We start from the raw sequence: 13203 nt of genomic DNA, 5'->3' as shown, positions 1-13203 counted from the left end.
TTCACCACAGCTCAACCTCTAGACGTAAGTTAACTGTGTTCATAACGCATATATTACTCCACAAAGACTCATGAATGATATAGACATGCATGACTGATGTTGGTTTGCAGAGAAGTGAAAAACTTGCTGTAGCGGAAGGGGAAGTAGTCGTTTGTGTTTTCTTGCCAATATCTCTGTTCCACCTTTTTGTTTGTTTTTTATATTACTGCAGAACCGTTTAACTGATTCTGTTGTTGTTTTTTTGCGTTTGAAAGAAGGATAAATGGGCAGTTTTTTTGCGTTACAAAGATTTTACGATCAGAGTAACACATCTTCATGAATTAGCAATATCCTCTAGACGAGAACATAAATGAAAAAAAGGATACACTAAACTACAAGGGAAATTTGTAAATCTGTTTCACACAATCTTTTGAGATTTGTACAACGTTTATTTGTTATTTTTTCATCAAAATTGCCTCACGCATAACAAAAAAATATCGCATTTTCAATTTAAAAAAACAAAACAAAAAAATACTAGTTTTGCAATTATTTTTTGTGCAATTCTTATGAAACATAGCACTGGATATTTCTTTACTGGTATACATAACATAATTGGAATTCATGACAATCGGTAAATAATTAGCGAATTTCTATTTTTGTCAGACGGTCCACTTTAGACTTACTAAGGGCCGCTTTCACAGTCGTTTTGATCATTACCAATGGTGCCGATCGACGCTATAGATTTCCATGTGAAACTGGCTGATGGGGTAGTGGCGGCTACATAGGAAGCGAGATGTGTTGAAAGTGTGTGACAAGGTGCGGGTCTAGGCTAACCCCGCAGCCACCACTACCCCATCGGCCAGTTTTAAGTGGAAAACTATAGCATCGATCACCGCCATTGGTAACAATCAAAACAAACAAAACGACTGTGAAAGCTGCCATTGGTCATTGGTAGCCCTGTATGCAACAAACTTCATCCTCAAAATGTTAGATCCAAAACTGATAATTGCCTAGTAATTAATGCTTTTAGGTTACTGTGCAATCCAAGTGTTGTGATATTATATGTACTAAATGTATAAAAATTCTAATTTGTTTTGAAAGCAAGTCAGAAATTTCTTCTTTTAAGAGCTGGCTTCGACTGATGATATGAAATACAACATTATTAAACCTTACAACCATGTTCTGAATTATAAGCAAACTATAAACCTTCAAATATTTTTTTTTTTTTTTTTTTTTTTTTCCCACAACTCCATCATCTGTAGGTACCAAAGCCTTCCCTCATCATCCTTTGTTATGGGCACCAAGTTCAAACCCATCTTGATATACATGGAATAGACTAGAAATCATAGGCCAAGAGAAAGCTGTACAGTTCACTACACCAGACTGTGAGTGGGTAATTGTTTGTGTGGATATAATTCTTTATCAAAGACTGAAAATTTATGTACTTTGTGTATTGCTAGAATTCCACTCTGCATGACCTCTTTGTGTCACGAAACACACAAGAAATTTATCCAGACCCAGAAAGGGGGAAACAAATGTTGCTGGCACGGGATTGAACCCATGACCGGCCAGATGGGAAGCCACTTCTCTAACCAGTTGACCAAATAGGTACAGGTAACTCGATTTACGCGAGTTTGGTTTACGCATTTTTTAAATAACGCAGGGTCCAAAATCCAAATAAATGTTTAATTTACACGTTTTTTTCACTTATACGCGATATATTATGGAGTGGCCACCAGATATCTCACGCAACTTGACTCACACGGCGCCGCGGCCACACAGCTGAGCTCAGTTCTTCCCGCGCGCCACTTGAACAATATAGTACCCACGCTGCCACGCTACTCAACAACAACAACACCCTCGCTGCTGTGCTACCATGAGGGGAAGGGCAGCCAGAGGAGGAACCACGAGAGGGAGAGGAGTCAGAGTGATACAGTAGGCAATAAAGGTACAAACCTACCTCTTGTTTGATTTATATAGTTTTTGATTTACGCGACCTCTTCAAGGACACAATACTCATGTAAATCGAGAGTTACCTGTACTTACATTTTCAAGTATTATGGCAACTTCACGATGTCCACATGAGCAGCTTATTAACCAGTATACATGTTTTCTCCTTATAACCATTTCTATCAAAGTTTTGGGAGGAGGAGATTGGTGTCCTGCATAGGTGGTGTGTTTGGTGCTCCTTTACCGTGCGGTCTACCCAGCCATTTACACTTTAGCATACGGTCTACCCAACATTTATTTATTTATTTATTTATTTATTTATTTATTTTTTTTTTTTTTACTAGAAAGGAAGCAACTCAAGGGCATTAAAAAAAGTGCAGAAAAAAGCCCACTGAACCCCATTCTATAAAAAGATGAAAGCTAGTAAAGAGAGGTCAATTTTGGGTGGACAGGTGTCTTGATAGTCTCTTGAAGGAGGTCAAGTCATATAAGTTAATAGTATCATGGCCTGAACTTACTATAGACACTTAAAAAATATTATAATAACCTGAACATACTCCAGACACTTAGAAAAAATGTCCCAAACTTACTCCAGAAACCATAGACCATAATATAGGCAGGATACAGATGAAAGAAGGCTGTTCCAGAGTTTACCAGTGAAGGGGATAAAAGAATGAAGATGCTGGTTAACTCTTGCATAAGGCGTTTGGACAGTATAGGGATGAGCTAGAGTAGAACGTCAAGTGTAACGGTGCCGCAAGAGGGGGAAGGCATTCGGTTAGCAAGTTCAGAAGAGCAGTCAGCATGAAAATATTGATAGAAGATAAAAAGAAATGCAACATTGTGGTGGAATTTAAAGAGGTAGAAAACTGCTTGTAAGAGGAGGAGAGTTGATGATATGAGCCTTTGATTCCACTCTGTCTAGTAGGGCTGTATGTGTGGAGCCCCCCCACACATGAGATGCATACTCCATACGAGGACGGACAAGGCCCCTGTATATGGGCAGCATCTGTGTTAGGGAGAAGAACTGGCAGAGACGATACATAACGCCCGACCTCGAGGAAGCTGATTTAGCGAGAGAAGAGATGTAGTTTCCAGTTAAGATTTTGAGTTAAAAGATAGACCGAGGATGTTCAGTGTACTAGAAGGTAACCGCTGAGTGTTGTCGAAGAATAGGGCTAAAAGTGGGACTCTTATGCCCAGTAGACTTCTCTCCCTCTTGGGTTGTACTGGACTGAGTGAGTGTCTTGTTAGCAGAGGCTCCTCCTCCAGCAGGCCTCTCATGAGTGAATGGTGCCTCCGACTAGCTTAATTAGGATCTGAACCTCAAAGGGCTAGCACTCAGTCATCTGCCCGAGTAGCCACCTCTCTTAGGACGGTAAATCTCTTCTCCCTAATCTTTGCACCGATGTCCTTGTCAGCAATATTGGTGAAGTGCTCCACGAAGATTAACTCTTCCAGGTCCTTTTAGGTAATGGCACCTTCACTCAACAATCATTTATCTACTGTCTCCTCAAGGTAACGCGCGCAAGTCACAGAGGTGTCAGTAACCCTCCTACGGGCCCCTCAGAACATCAACCTGTGAGCTCAAACCCTTAAGATGGCCGTCTTGAACTCTTCATATTCCTCCTGGCCATTTTATCATACACCGACAGTGCCTTGCCCTTCAGCTTACTATCCACCAGTCCCACCCATCTCTCACGAGGGCACTCGTACTCCTGGGCCTTCTTCTCTAACCTGACAAATCACCCTGTCACTTTCTCCTCATCAAAATTCGGAACTCACTTCAAACTCCTAATGAGGCTAGCTTCTGGAGTCTCTTTCATTTGATACCAAGCACGCCTTCCTTGCTTCGATAGTTTTTGCTTGAGCTTGACCAGAAGTTGCGACGAAAATTTGCCGAATTTGACTCATTTCACGCGCCGTGACGAAAAACCTTCCTGATGCCACAAAAAATAGTGTATCTGCATAAAAATTCATATATGAACACTTCAATATGTTGACTATATTGTATTAAAATCATTTTAAGATATCTATATAAAAAGTTACTATTTTTATGTAATCATTTCGATCACTATATAAATCAACCTATATTAAGCGCCCTATCATACATGTTATTTCTTATTTTATTTAGTATTCAACCCTATTTCTTCCCATTTATGAATAATAGATTTAATTTGCTTTCTTTCAATACCAAATATATATATATATATATATATATATATATATATATATATATATATATATATATATATATATATATATATATTTGGTTAGAAAGGTTAGAAGGGGGGTCGAGGGGGGCGAAGCCCCTCCATTAGCTGTTAGGTCGTAATTAAAGTTCGGTTGGGATAGTTTAATTAAATATGCTCCCCCACCCTAAACCCAAGGCAAGTATAGAGAGGTATCGCCACTCTCATAGAACGTGAAGAACCAAATTTTTGAAATGAGCTTTTTTATTAGGACCTCTCGGATGTTTTTTTATGTTATAAACTACTACAATGAAATAAAATTAGATGTGGATTTTTCGTTATACACCCTATAAAGCAATTGTCGGTGAATAAAAAATATAAATAGAAATGTTCACGGCATCTCATCCTGGACGATGATTGGCTGGCGTCTCGATAAGCTCCGCCCCTTCCTCGAGCCTAATTAAGCCCCGCCCCATCCTCGTTGTCTGCCCAAACCGACGGCTTCACACACCTCACTCTCACCGTGTTTCCTGACCCCAACATTCATTTGTACGAAAAACTGAGACCACCATCATCTTCCTGAGAAAATTCTGCATCACACGAGCATAAAGTTGTAACAATAATGTAAAATTACACATACGAAACTCAGAGTTAAGTGAACTATGGAGTAAACATTTTCTTGCACTTATTTCCCTTCAACTCCTTAGTACTCAGCTGTTTTTCGTCGCATCACGTTTATAAACACAGATCCTAAATCTGCATGCTTTTCTGCTTCTGATGGTGTGTGGTACGTCCCGAGGCAAAAATATACATAGGGTCAAAATCGCCTCCAAACATAAGTCGTGCCGTGACGGTGTTCTTTCGCCTCGGCATTTGTTTACTCGATCAAGTCAGACTCGCCGCTCACCTCACGCCGTGGCCTTGGGGATGTACAGCCCCAAACCAGAAATAACATACGGTACAGTACATGCCCAGACAGAACTCATCAGTCGAATTAGATGAACTTAAGAGCTATAAATGCAGACTAACATAAAAAAAAAGAAAAAAAGAATGATTCAAAATTCATGATTTTGTGGCACCCCTTGGCACTGTCCGTGGCGCCCAGTTTGAGAACCTCTGCCCTAGAGGACCTTCCGCTCCCACCCCTTCCGTCCTCAAGGATGGTCCCAGTGGTGGATTTCTGTGTTTTCTCCTGGAAGATTGTTGGGTCCGGTCGACAGTCTGGTAGCCTTCTGTTCTCCGTCCGCTTACAGGACTGGTCACCCTCTCCTAGCTCATTCCCTCGTGGCCACGGACCCGGAGGACGACATCTATGAGTTTTTGGGCGGGGCGGGAGTTGTGGTCTTTCCCCCGCCTGCTCTCCGGCTTCGTTCTCTGTTATCTGTAAGGCGTTAGCTTTGCCTGTGTTGTCTCCGGGTTCCCCCTCCTTCCGATGGGGCCATCGATAAGTCCGCTGCAGCTTGTCACCGCTACGTCCCTTCCTCGTCGGATGGGGCTCTGCGGCGGGAGACCTTTCGCGTTCTACCGCTGACGACTCTCTTCTCAGCTCTCCTCAGCCATTCGTGGCTTCAGGAGCTTCGCCGCCGCCTCCTCTCTCTGCCGGCAGGCGGGAGATACAAAGGGGAGATGGCGATTCGTGGCTCTTTTACCGCGCCTCCTATAGGCAAGCATACTTTTCGTAGCTTCTGGAGCCTCGCTGTACTACCTCCCGTCTTTTCGGCTGGTCGGAGTAACGGATGCAGCGCGGTGATTCGGATTGCTTCCGCCGCTCCTCGGCCGGTCCTGGCTTCCGGGGCTTCGCCTCTTCCTCCCAGCTGTGCCAGTTGGCTGGAGTGTTGGATGCAGTGCCGCGATGCGTGGTTTATTCGCCGCTCCTCGGCCGGTCCTGGCTTCCGGAGCTTCGCCTCTTCCTCCCAGCTGTGCCAGTTGGCTGGAGTGTTGGATGCAGTGCCGCGATGCGTGGTTTATTCGCCGCTCCTCGGCCGTCCCTGGCTTCCGGGGCTTCGCCTCTTCCTCCCAGCTGTGCCAGTTGGCTGGAGTGTTGGATGCAGTGCGGCGATGCGTGGTTTAGTCGCCGCTCCTCGGCCGTCCCTGGCTTCCGGAGCTTCGCTACTTCCTCCTACCACTGACGGTTGGCCGGAGTGAAGGATCCACAACGGCGATGCGTGGCCTTTTCGCCGTGAGGGACAGTGTGGTGTTTCGCGGTTCTTTCGCTGCTCCTCTTCAGCTTTTCTGGCTTCGTGTTCGCCTCCCTTTTCGGTTTAATTGCTGGTCGGAGTGACGGAGGGAGGGCGGTGTTTCAGGGCTCTTTCACTACGCTTCCTCGGCCGTTCGTGGCTTTCAGAGGTTCGCCGCCACCACCTTGGTCGCTAAGTTTCGTAGCCCCTTCGCCGTTCCGCCCCTTCCGCCCTCCCTTCCCTTTCCCCCTGCTCCTTTCACTGGGTAAGAGTGGACGAGTTTTTTATTTTTTTTATTTTAATGACTTACAGAACTTCCCTGGGGCCTCCTTTCTCTGCCTGCTGAGGTGAGGTGAGGTGATGGCCTGCTGAGGTGAGGTGATGGGATGGCCTGCTGAGCTGAGGTGAGGGGATGGCCTGCTGAGGCGAGGTGAGGTGATGGCCTGCTGAGGTGAGGTGATGGGATGGCCTGCTGAGGTGAGGTGAGGGGATGGCCTGCAGAGGTGAGGTGAGAGGATGGCCTGCTGAGGTGAGGTGAGGGGATGGCCTGCTGAGGTGAGGTGAGGTGATGGCCTGCTGATCAGGGACATAGGCAAAAATTGGTTTACCAACAGGGTTGTGGATGAGTGGAATAGGCTTAGCAGTCATGTGGTGAGTGCCAATCCAATTGTCACATTCAAAAATAGATTAGATAAATTCATGGACAGCGGGGTTCTTAGCGTGGAGGGCACAGGAATTCGTGTCCGTTTCTACCTCCCGGCCTTTTTCTACCTTCCTTTCCAGGATGGAGAGTTGGAACACGTTGTCTTTTGGCGCCCAGGGCCTGTTCTCCCCTACACACTTCACTGTTCCTGCCTCCCGGAGCTTCAGTGACTCGCCGTTACCTCTCATCTCTGCATGGTGGTCAGAGTGTGTGGTGGTGTGTGGTGCTTCGCGGTTCTTTCGACGCTCCTCCTCGCCCTTTCTCCCCTCCCCTTCTTTCGCTGGTTGAAGGCGAGAGGTTGGGTTTCGACGCTTCTTGCCTTCCGGCTTCCAGAGTTTCGCCGCTCCGCCTCTTCCTTCCATCTCGGCCTGTTGGTCAGGGTGTGGGGCGGTGTGCGGTGCTTCGCGATCCCCTCCCCCTCCTTCCGTGGTGGGAGAGGACGAGTTGAGTTTTCGGCGTTCCGTTCGTGCCCTGGCAGAGCTTCGCCGCTGCCTCCCATCTCTGCCTGCTGGTCCGAGTGCGGGACGGAATGCTGTGCTTTGCGGCGCCTTTGACACGCTTCTTCGCCCTCCTTGCCTCTCCCCTCTTCCCCGTTCGCGGGTTGAGGGCAGGGTGACGGTGTTCGGAGTTTAGTGTTTGTCGGGACGTCGCCGCCACCTCCCCTTTCCTGTCCGTTGATCGGCTTGAGGGAGTGTGACATCCGCCCCTTCCCCTAGCCCTCTCCCTTCGTTGGTTGAGGAGTGAGTTTCGGCGACTCGCAGCTTCGGAGCTTCGACACCCTAGGGCAGAGGTTCTCCATCTTTTCTTCAGTGCTGGCACCCTGAACTTATATAAACCGTTTTGTGGCACCCTTGTTTCACCTCCTCACATGAATTAACTTCTTTTACACAGTTGTACGTACTTAGCTGATAGGCGTAAACAAGCCTCAATGTATTGATCTTTATTGATTTGTATTGATCTTTAACATATTTAGAATTGCTGGTTTCTTTTAGGCCTTCCCACAACCACGAATGACATTGGCAACTTTGTCAATGCAACCAAATCTGTGGCTGGAATAATCCAAACAACAGAGCTGGGACTACCGATTGACATTTGGGATCGGTACTACCGGCGGTAGATTACTGCTACCGATACCGATCATTCGGTATTTTGAAGAAACTACCGAATACCGCTACCGATCGCATGATTGGCAGTCAATCGGTATCGGTAGATTGAAAAAGCGAGCGCGGGACTTTTTTGTTAAGACTTAAGAGAAGACGACCCCGGCAAAATGAAACGGACAAGTTTCAACACGTTCGAGCGCATCTATGGGAAGCAGTTAGCAGGAAATTCCAGGTATTACTTTGACGTCATCACGCTTAGCCAATCACCGGCCGTTCTGGGCGTTCTCAGCCAATCAGAGGCAGCCACGACCTAGCAGATTCTCGCTCCCGCCAAAAGTTTTGGCGGTAGCCCCACTCTTGTTTGGCCTGCCGACGCGAGTAGCCTACACCTACGCTCTAGCTCCTACGCTCTCGACAACGTGCTCAGCCTCATCGCCTAGTGTTTTAAGTGGCAGTGTTTTTAAGTCCACCCGCCGCGGCAGCAGCACTTAATCGTTTTGTGCTTTTAACTTTTCAAGTGATTTTCCTTTTTTAAACTTTATTTTACATTAAAAAAGTTTTGATCAAGTCAGTGAACTATTTAATCATATTGTTACGAACCAGAGGTTAGGATATGCTGCGTGTTGAGTGAGTGTTTTGTATGTGGCGCGGCGGGGCCCGTGTGTAGGAGTGTGTGAACCCTGTAAGAGGGACGCGGCAGAGTGAGGCTAGTCACGTAAGCCAGTGAAAGTTAATAAATAATGCTGTATTGTCTAGTTTGTTTAAATTTAACTTTTTTTCAGTTTGATGTTTATTTTTTGAGGGAGAAATTCATTTATTAAATAAGTTATGTATTTTTGAACTTAAAAAAGGTATTAAAAGACTCTAATTTACTTATATTCTTAAGTTAACCGAAATAAGAGAGAAATAACTTAAAAAGTGTGTTATGGGCCTTTAAAAGCATTTTTTTTATTATATAATTATAGAGTTTTTTAATCTACCGATACCGAATCTATACCGATCGGTAGATTTCTGAAAAATCTACCGATCTACCGATACCGATTGGACGCGGCTCGCTACCGACTACCGATACCGGTGGTAGATTTTTTCTACAGAATCCCAGCTCTGCCAAACAATAAAGAGCCTGTCTCCGGGAAAGAAGTTACACCCTGCTGCCGGTGTTATTTTAACAGTCTGTTATCCATTTTAAAAGGGAAAATATAAGCTCATTTCAGCTGCCTGAAATAGGCTTTCAGATTGAGTGCCTAGAATGCAGGAAATGCATCCTTTTTCCTAGCATGTGTTAATGACTCCGGCATTCGCGCCATCAGGTCCACCACCCACCCAAAGTTTACCCTGCCTACGGGCCTGTCAATGACCTGTCCGTATCCAGACACCAGAATACTGGCCTGTCAATGACCTGTCCGTATCCAGACACCAGAATACTGGCCTGTCAATGACCTGTCCGTATCCAGTGTGTGTGTGTGTGTGTGTGTGTGTGTAAAGGACAAACAAGGCGGGGTTAGAGTTGCTGGTAGTGGAACGCGCACGGCACGGATAGGCTATTCAGTACCGCATAACGCCCACACACACTCCTTCAAATACTATAGTATTTCCATTTTGTATAAATACCCCGACACTGGACAACGTTGTATTCCAACGGTGTCCAGTGTCGCGATATCTATACAAAATCTTTGTTATTATCCTAAAAACGAAACAATCTCAACACTATGACCTTATTAGATTATCCAATCATTTAATCAAATCCATTTAAAGGTATTGAGTAGCTGACATATGAGAGGAAGCGAGAAGTCTTGAGAGTGTGTGGCAGATATGTACATGGGGCGGGGCTGACCCGCATAGGCCTACACCTCACCGGCCAGTTTCAAATGGAAATACTATAGTACCTTCAGGATAAATTTACTGATAGATAGAAAAGTTTTAAGAAATGTGAGAAATAGAGAGCGGTTTGGTGCAAGATGCTCCGGGTTCGAAGAGAAATTGAACCAGAGCTTTGGCCCGAAGAACCGCCGGTGACCGAGAGAAACTGCCAGGGTTGAGGATGCCGGAGGGGGGGGGGAGGGATGAGGAGAGGGAAGGATGAGGAAGGGGAGGCCGACGCTAGGGGAGTTACGCCGGGGGGGAAGGAGGGGGAGAGAGAAGGATGAGGATGGGAGGCCGACGATAGGGGAGTTACGTCGGAGGGAAAGGATGGGGAGAGGAAGGATGAGGAAGGGAGGCCGACGATAGGGGAGTTACGCCGGGGGAAAGGATGGGAGAGAAGGATGAGGAAGGAGGCCGACGATAGGGGAGTTACGTCGGGGGGAAGGATGGGATGGGGGAAGGATAGGGAGGGGTGGCTCCTCAACAGGAACGAGCTCACTAGGGCATATCGTGGTCACTATTGTAGATTGGGCTCGTCATATGCAGGACCGACTTCTTCGGAGACGACGATAGCAGATTCATAGGCATTTCCTCCATTTTCAACGTTGGATACAGCCAGCTCTTTAACAAGGTCGTCATTTTCTTTCATGAAGATGTCCAGCGCTCTGACAAGATCGTCATTTTCCTCCTTGGAGACGTGCAGCGCTTTTACAAAGTTGTCATTTTCCTCCATGAAGATGTCCAGCTCTTTGACAAGGTCGTTGATTTCATCCATGGATACGTGCAGCGCTTCTACAAGGTCGTCATCATTCTCCTTGGAGATGTCCAGCGCTTCTACAAAGTCGTCATCATTATCCTTTGAGATGTCCAGCGCTTTTACAAAGTCATCATTTTCCTCCATGAAGATGTCCAGCGCTTTTATAAGGTCGTTATTTTCTTCCTTGGAGATGTGCAGTGCTTTTACAAAGTCGTCATTTTCTTCCTTGGAAATGTGCAGCGTTTTGACAAGGTCGTTGATTTCATTCATGGAGATTGTCAGTGCTTTTACAGAGTCGTCATTTTCTTCCGTGAAGATGTCCAATGCTTTTAAAAGGTCGTCATCATCATCCATGGAGATGGTCTGCGCTTTTACAAGGTCGTCATCATTCTCCTTGGAGATGTCCAGCACTCTTACAAGGTCGTCATCATTCTCCTTGGAGATGGTCTGCGCTTTCACAAGGTTTTGCAGTCTGTCAATTTCTTCCCTAGCGCTAGACAGGTCATTGGCGAGATCGTTGTTTTCGTGTCTCGATAAGGACACTTCATTGGCCAGACCGGTGTTTTCTTTGCGGAAAAGGGACAGGTATTTTCGGAGCCTGTGAATTATTTTCCCAGCATTTGACAGGTCATTGGCCAGACCGGTGTTTTCTTTCCGGGATAGGGACAGGCCTTTTCGCAGCCTGTCAACTTCTTTCCAAGCGTTAGACAGGTCAATGGCCAGACCGGTGTTTTCTTTCCGGGATAGGGACTGGCCTTTTCGCAGCCTGTCAACTTCTTTCCAAGCGTTAGACAGGTCATTGGCCAGATCGGTGTTTTCTTTCCGGGATAGGGACTGGCCTTTTCGCAGCCTGTCAATTTCTTTCCAAGCGTTAGACAGGTCATTGGCCAGACCGGTGTTTTCTCTCCGGGATAGGGACAGGCCTTTTTGCAGCCTGTCAATTTCTTCCCTAGCGTTAGACAGGTCATTGGCCAGACCGGTGTTTTCTTTCCGGGATAGGGACTGGCCTTTTTGCAGCCTGTCAATTTCTTCCCTAGCGTTAGACAGGTCACTGACCAGACCGTCGTTTTCTTCCCGGAATGAAGACACGACTTTTCTCAGTCTGTGAATTATCTCCCCAGCGTCAGACAGGTCACTGACCAGACCGTCGTTTTCTTCCCGGAATGAAGACACGACTTTTCTCAGTCTGTGAATTATCTCCCCAGCGTCAGACAGGTCACTGACCAGACCGTCGTTTTCTTCCAGGGATGAGGACATGACTTTTCGCAGTCTGTGAATTATCTCCCCGGCGTCAGACAGGTCACTGAGAAGGACGTTATTTTCGCGTCGAGATACGTGCAGGTCATTGAAGAGGCCGCTGTTTTCTTCCTCCAGCTCTGACCTTTGCTGTTCTGCCTCTCTCCGAGCCGTTTCTTGAGCCAGCACTGCCCTGTGCAGGATGCTGGCTTCATCTGACGCCTGAAGCAGGAGGACGGACAGGAGGCCGTTTTGGCTGGTGAGGTCCTGCATGGCCTGCTGTGTCTGCTTCTGCTCGGCCAGCAGATCGGCAATCATCCACGCCTTGTGGGCCGCGAGGGGTCCCGCGGGGGGTCCTCTTTCCCCAGGTGCGGCGGCGGGCAGCCCTTCGGCGGGCGCGGCGGCGGGCAGCCCTTCGGTGGGCACGGCGGCGGGCTGCCCTTCGGCGGGCGCGGCTGTGGGCCCAGACCCGTTGTACTCCAGGACCACATTGATGGCCACGGCCCACCACACCAGCGCGAGAACAACGTCAAGGCGCATCGTCGGGATGATGATTGAAGGACGTCTGAATGAAAAAAAAAAAGTGCGTAAGTGAGAGACAACGAGGGAAAGCGACAGTGAGCTGAGAGCCGGACAGCAACGACAGCAGGAAAAGAGGGCAGCAGAAGTGTGTCCTCCTCTCCCTCCTCCTTGCAGTGTTACCCAACTCATTAAGGACGGCGAATGCATGACGAGAGAGAGAGAGAGAGAGAGAGAGAGAGAGAGAGAGAGAGAGAGAGAGAGAGAGACCAATCAGTAATTTAAATGGTGGAAAGGAATGCTCCGTCAGATGTAAGAATCTCTCTCTCCTTTGTTTCACCTCCTCACATGAATTAACTTCTTTTACACAGTTGTACGTACTTAGCTGATAGGCGTAAACAAGCCTCAATGTATTGATCTTTATTGATTTGTATTGATCTTTAACATGTTTAGAATTGCTGGTTTCTTTTAGGCCTTCCCACAACCACGAATGACATTGGCAACTTTGTCAATGCAGCCAAATCTGTGGATGGAATAATCCAAACAATAAAGAGCCTGTCTCCGGGAAAGAAGTACACCCTGCTGCCGGTGTTATTTTAACAGTCTGTTATCCATTTTAAAAGGGAAAATATAAGCTCATTTCAGCTGCCTGAAATAGGCTTTCAGATCGAGTGCCTAGAATGCAGGAAATGCATCCTTTTTCCTAGCATGTGTTAATGACTCC

Source organism: Eriocheir sinensis, chromosome 6 (assembly GCF_024679095.1).
Source record: "Eriocheir sinensis breed Jianghai 21 chromosome 6, ASM2467909v1, whole genome shotgun sequence".
Taxonomy (NCBI): Eukaryota; Metazoa; Arthropoda; class Malacostraca; order Decapoda; family Varunidae; genus Eriocheir; species Eriocheir sinensis.
This window is presented reverse-complemented; position numbering follows the sequence as displayed.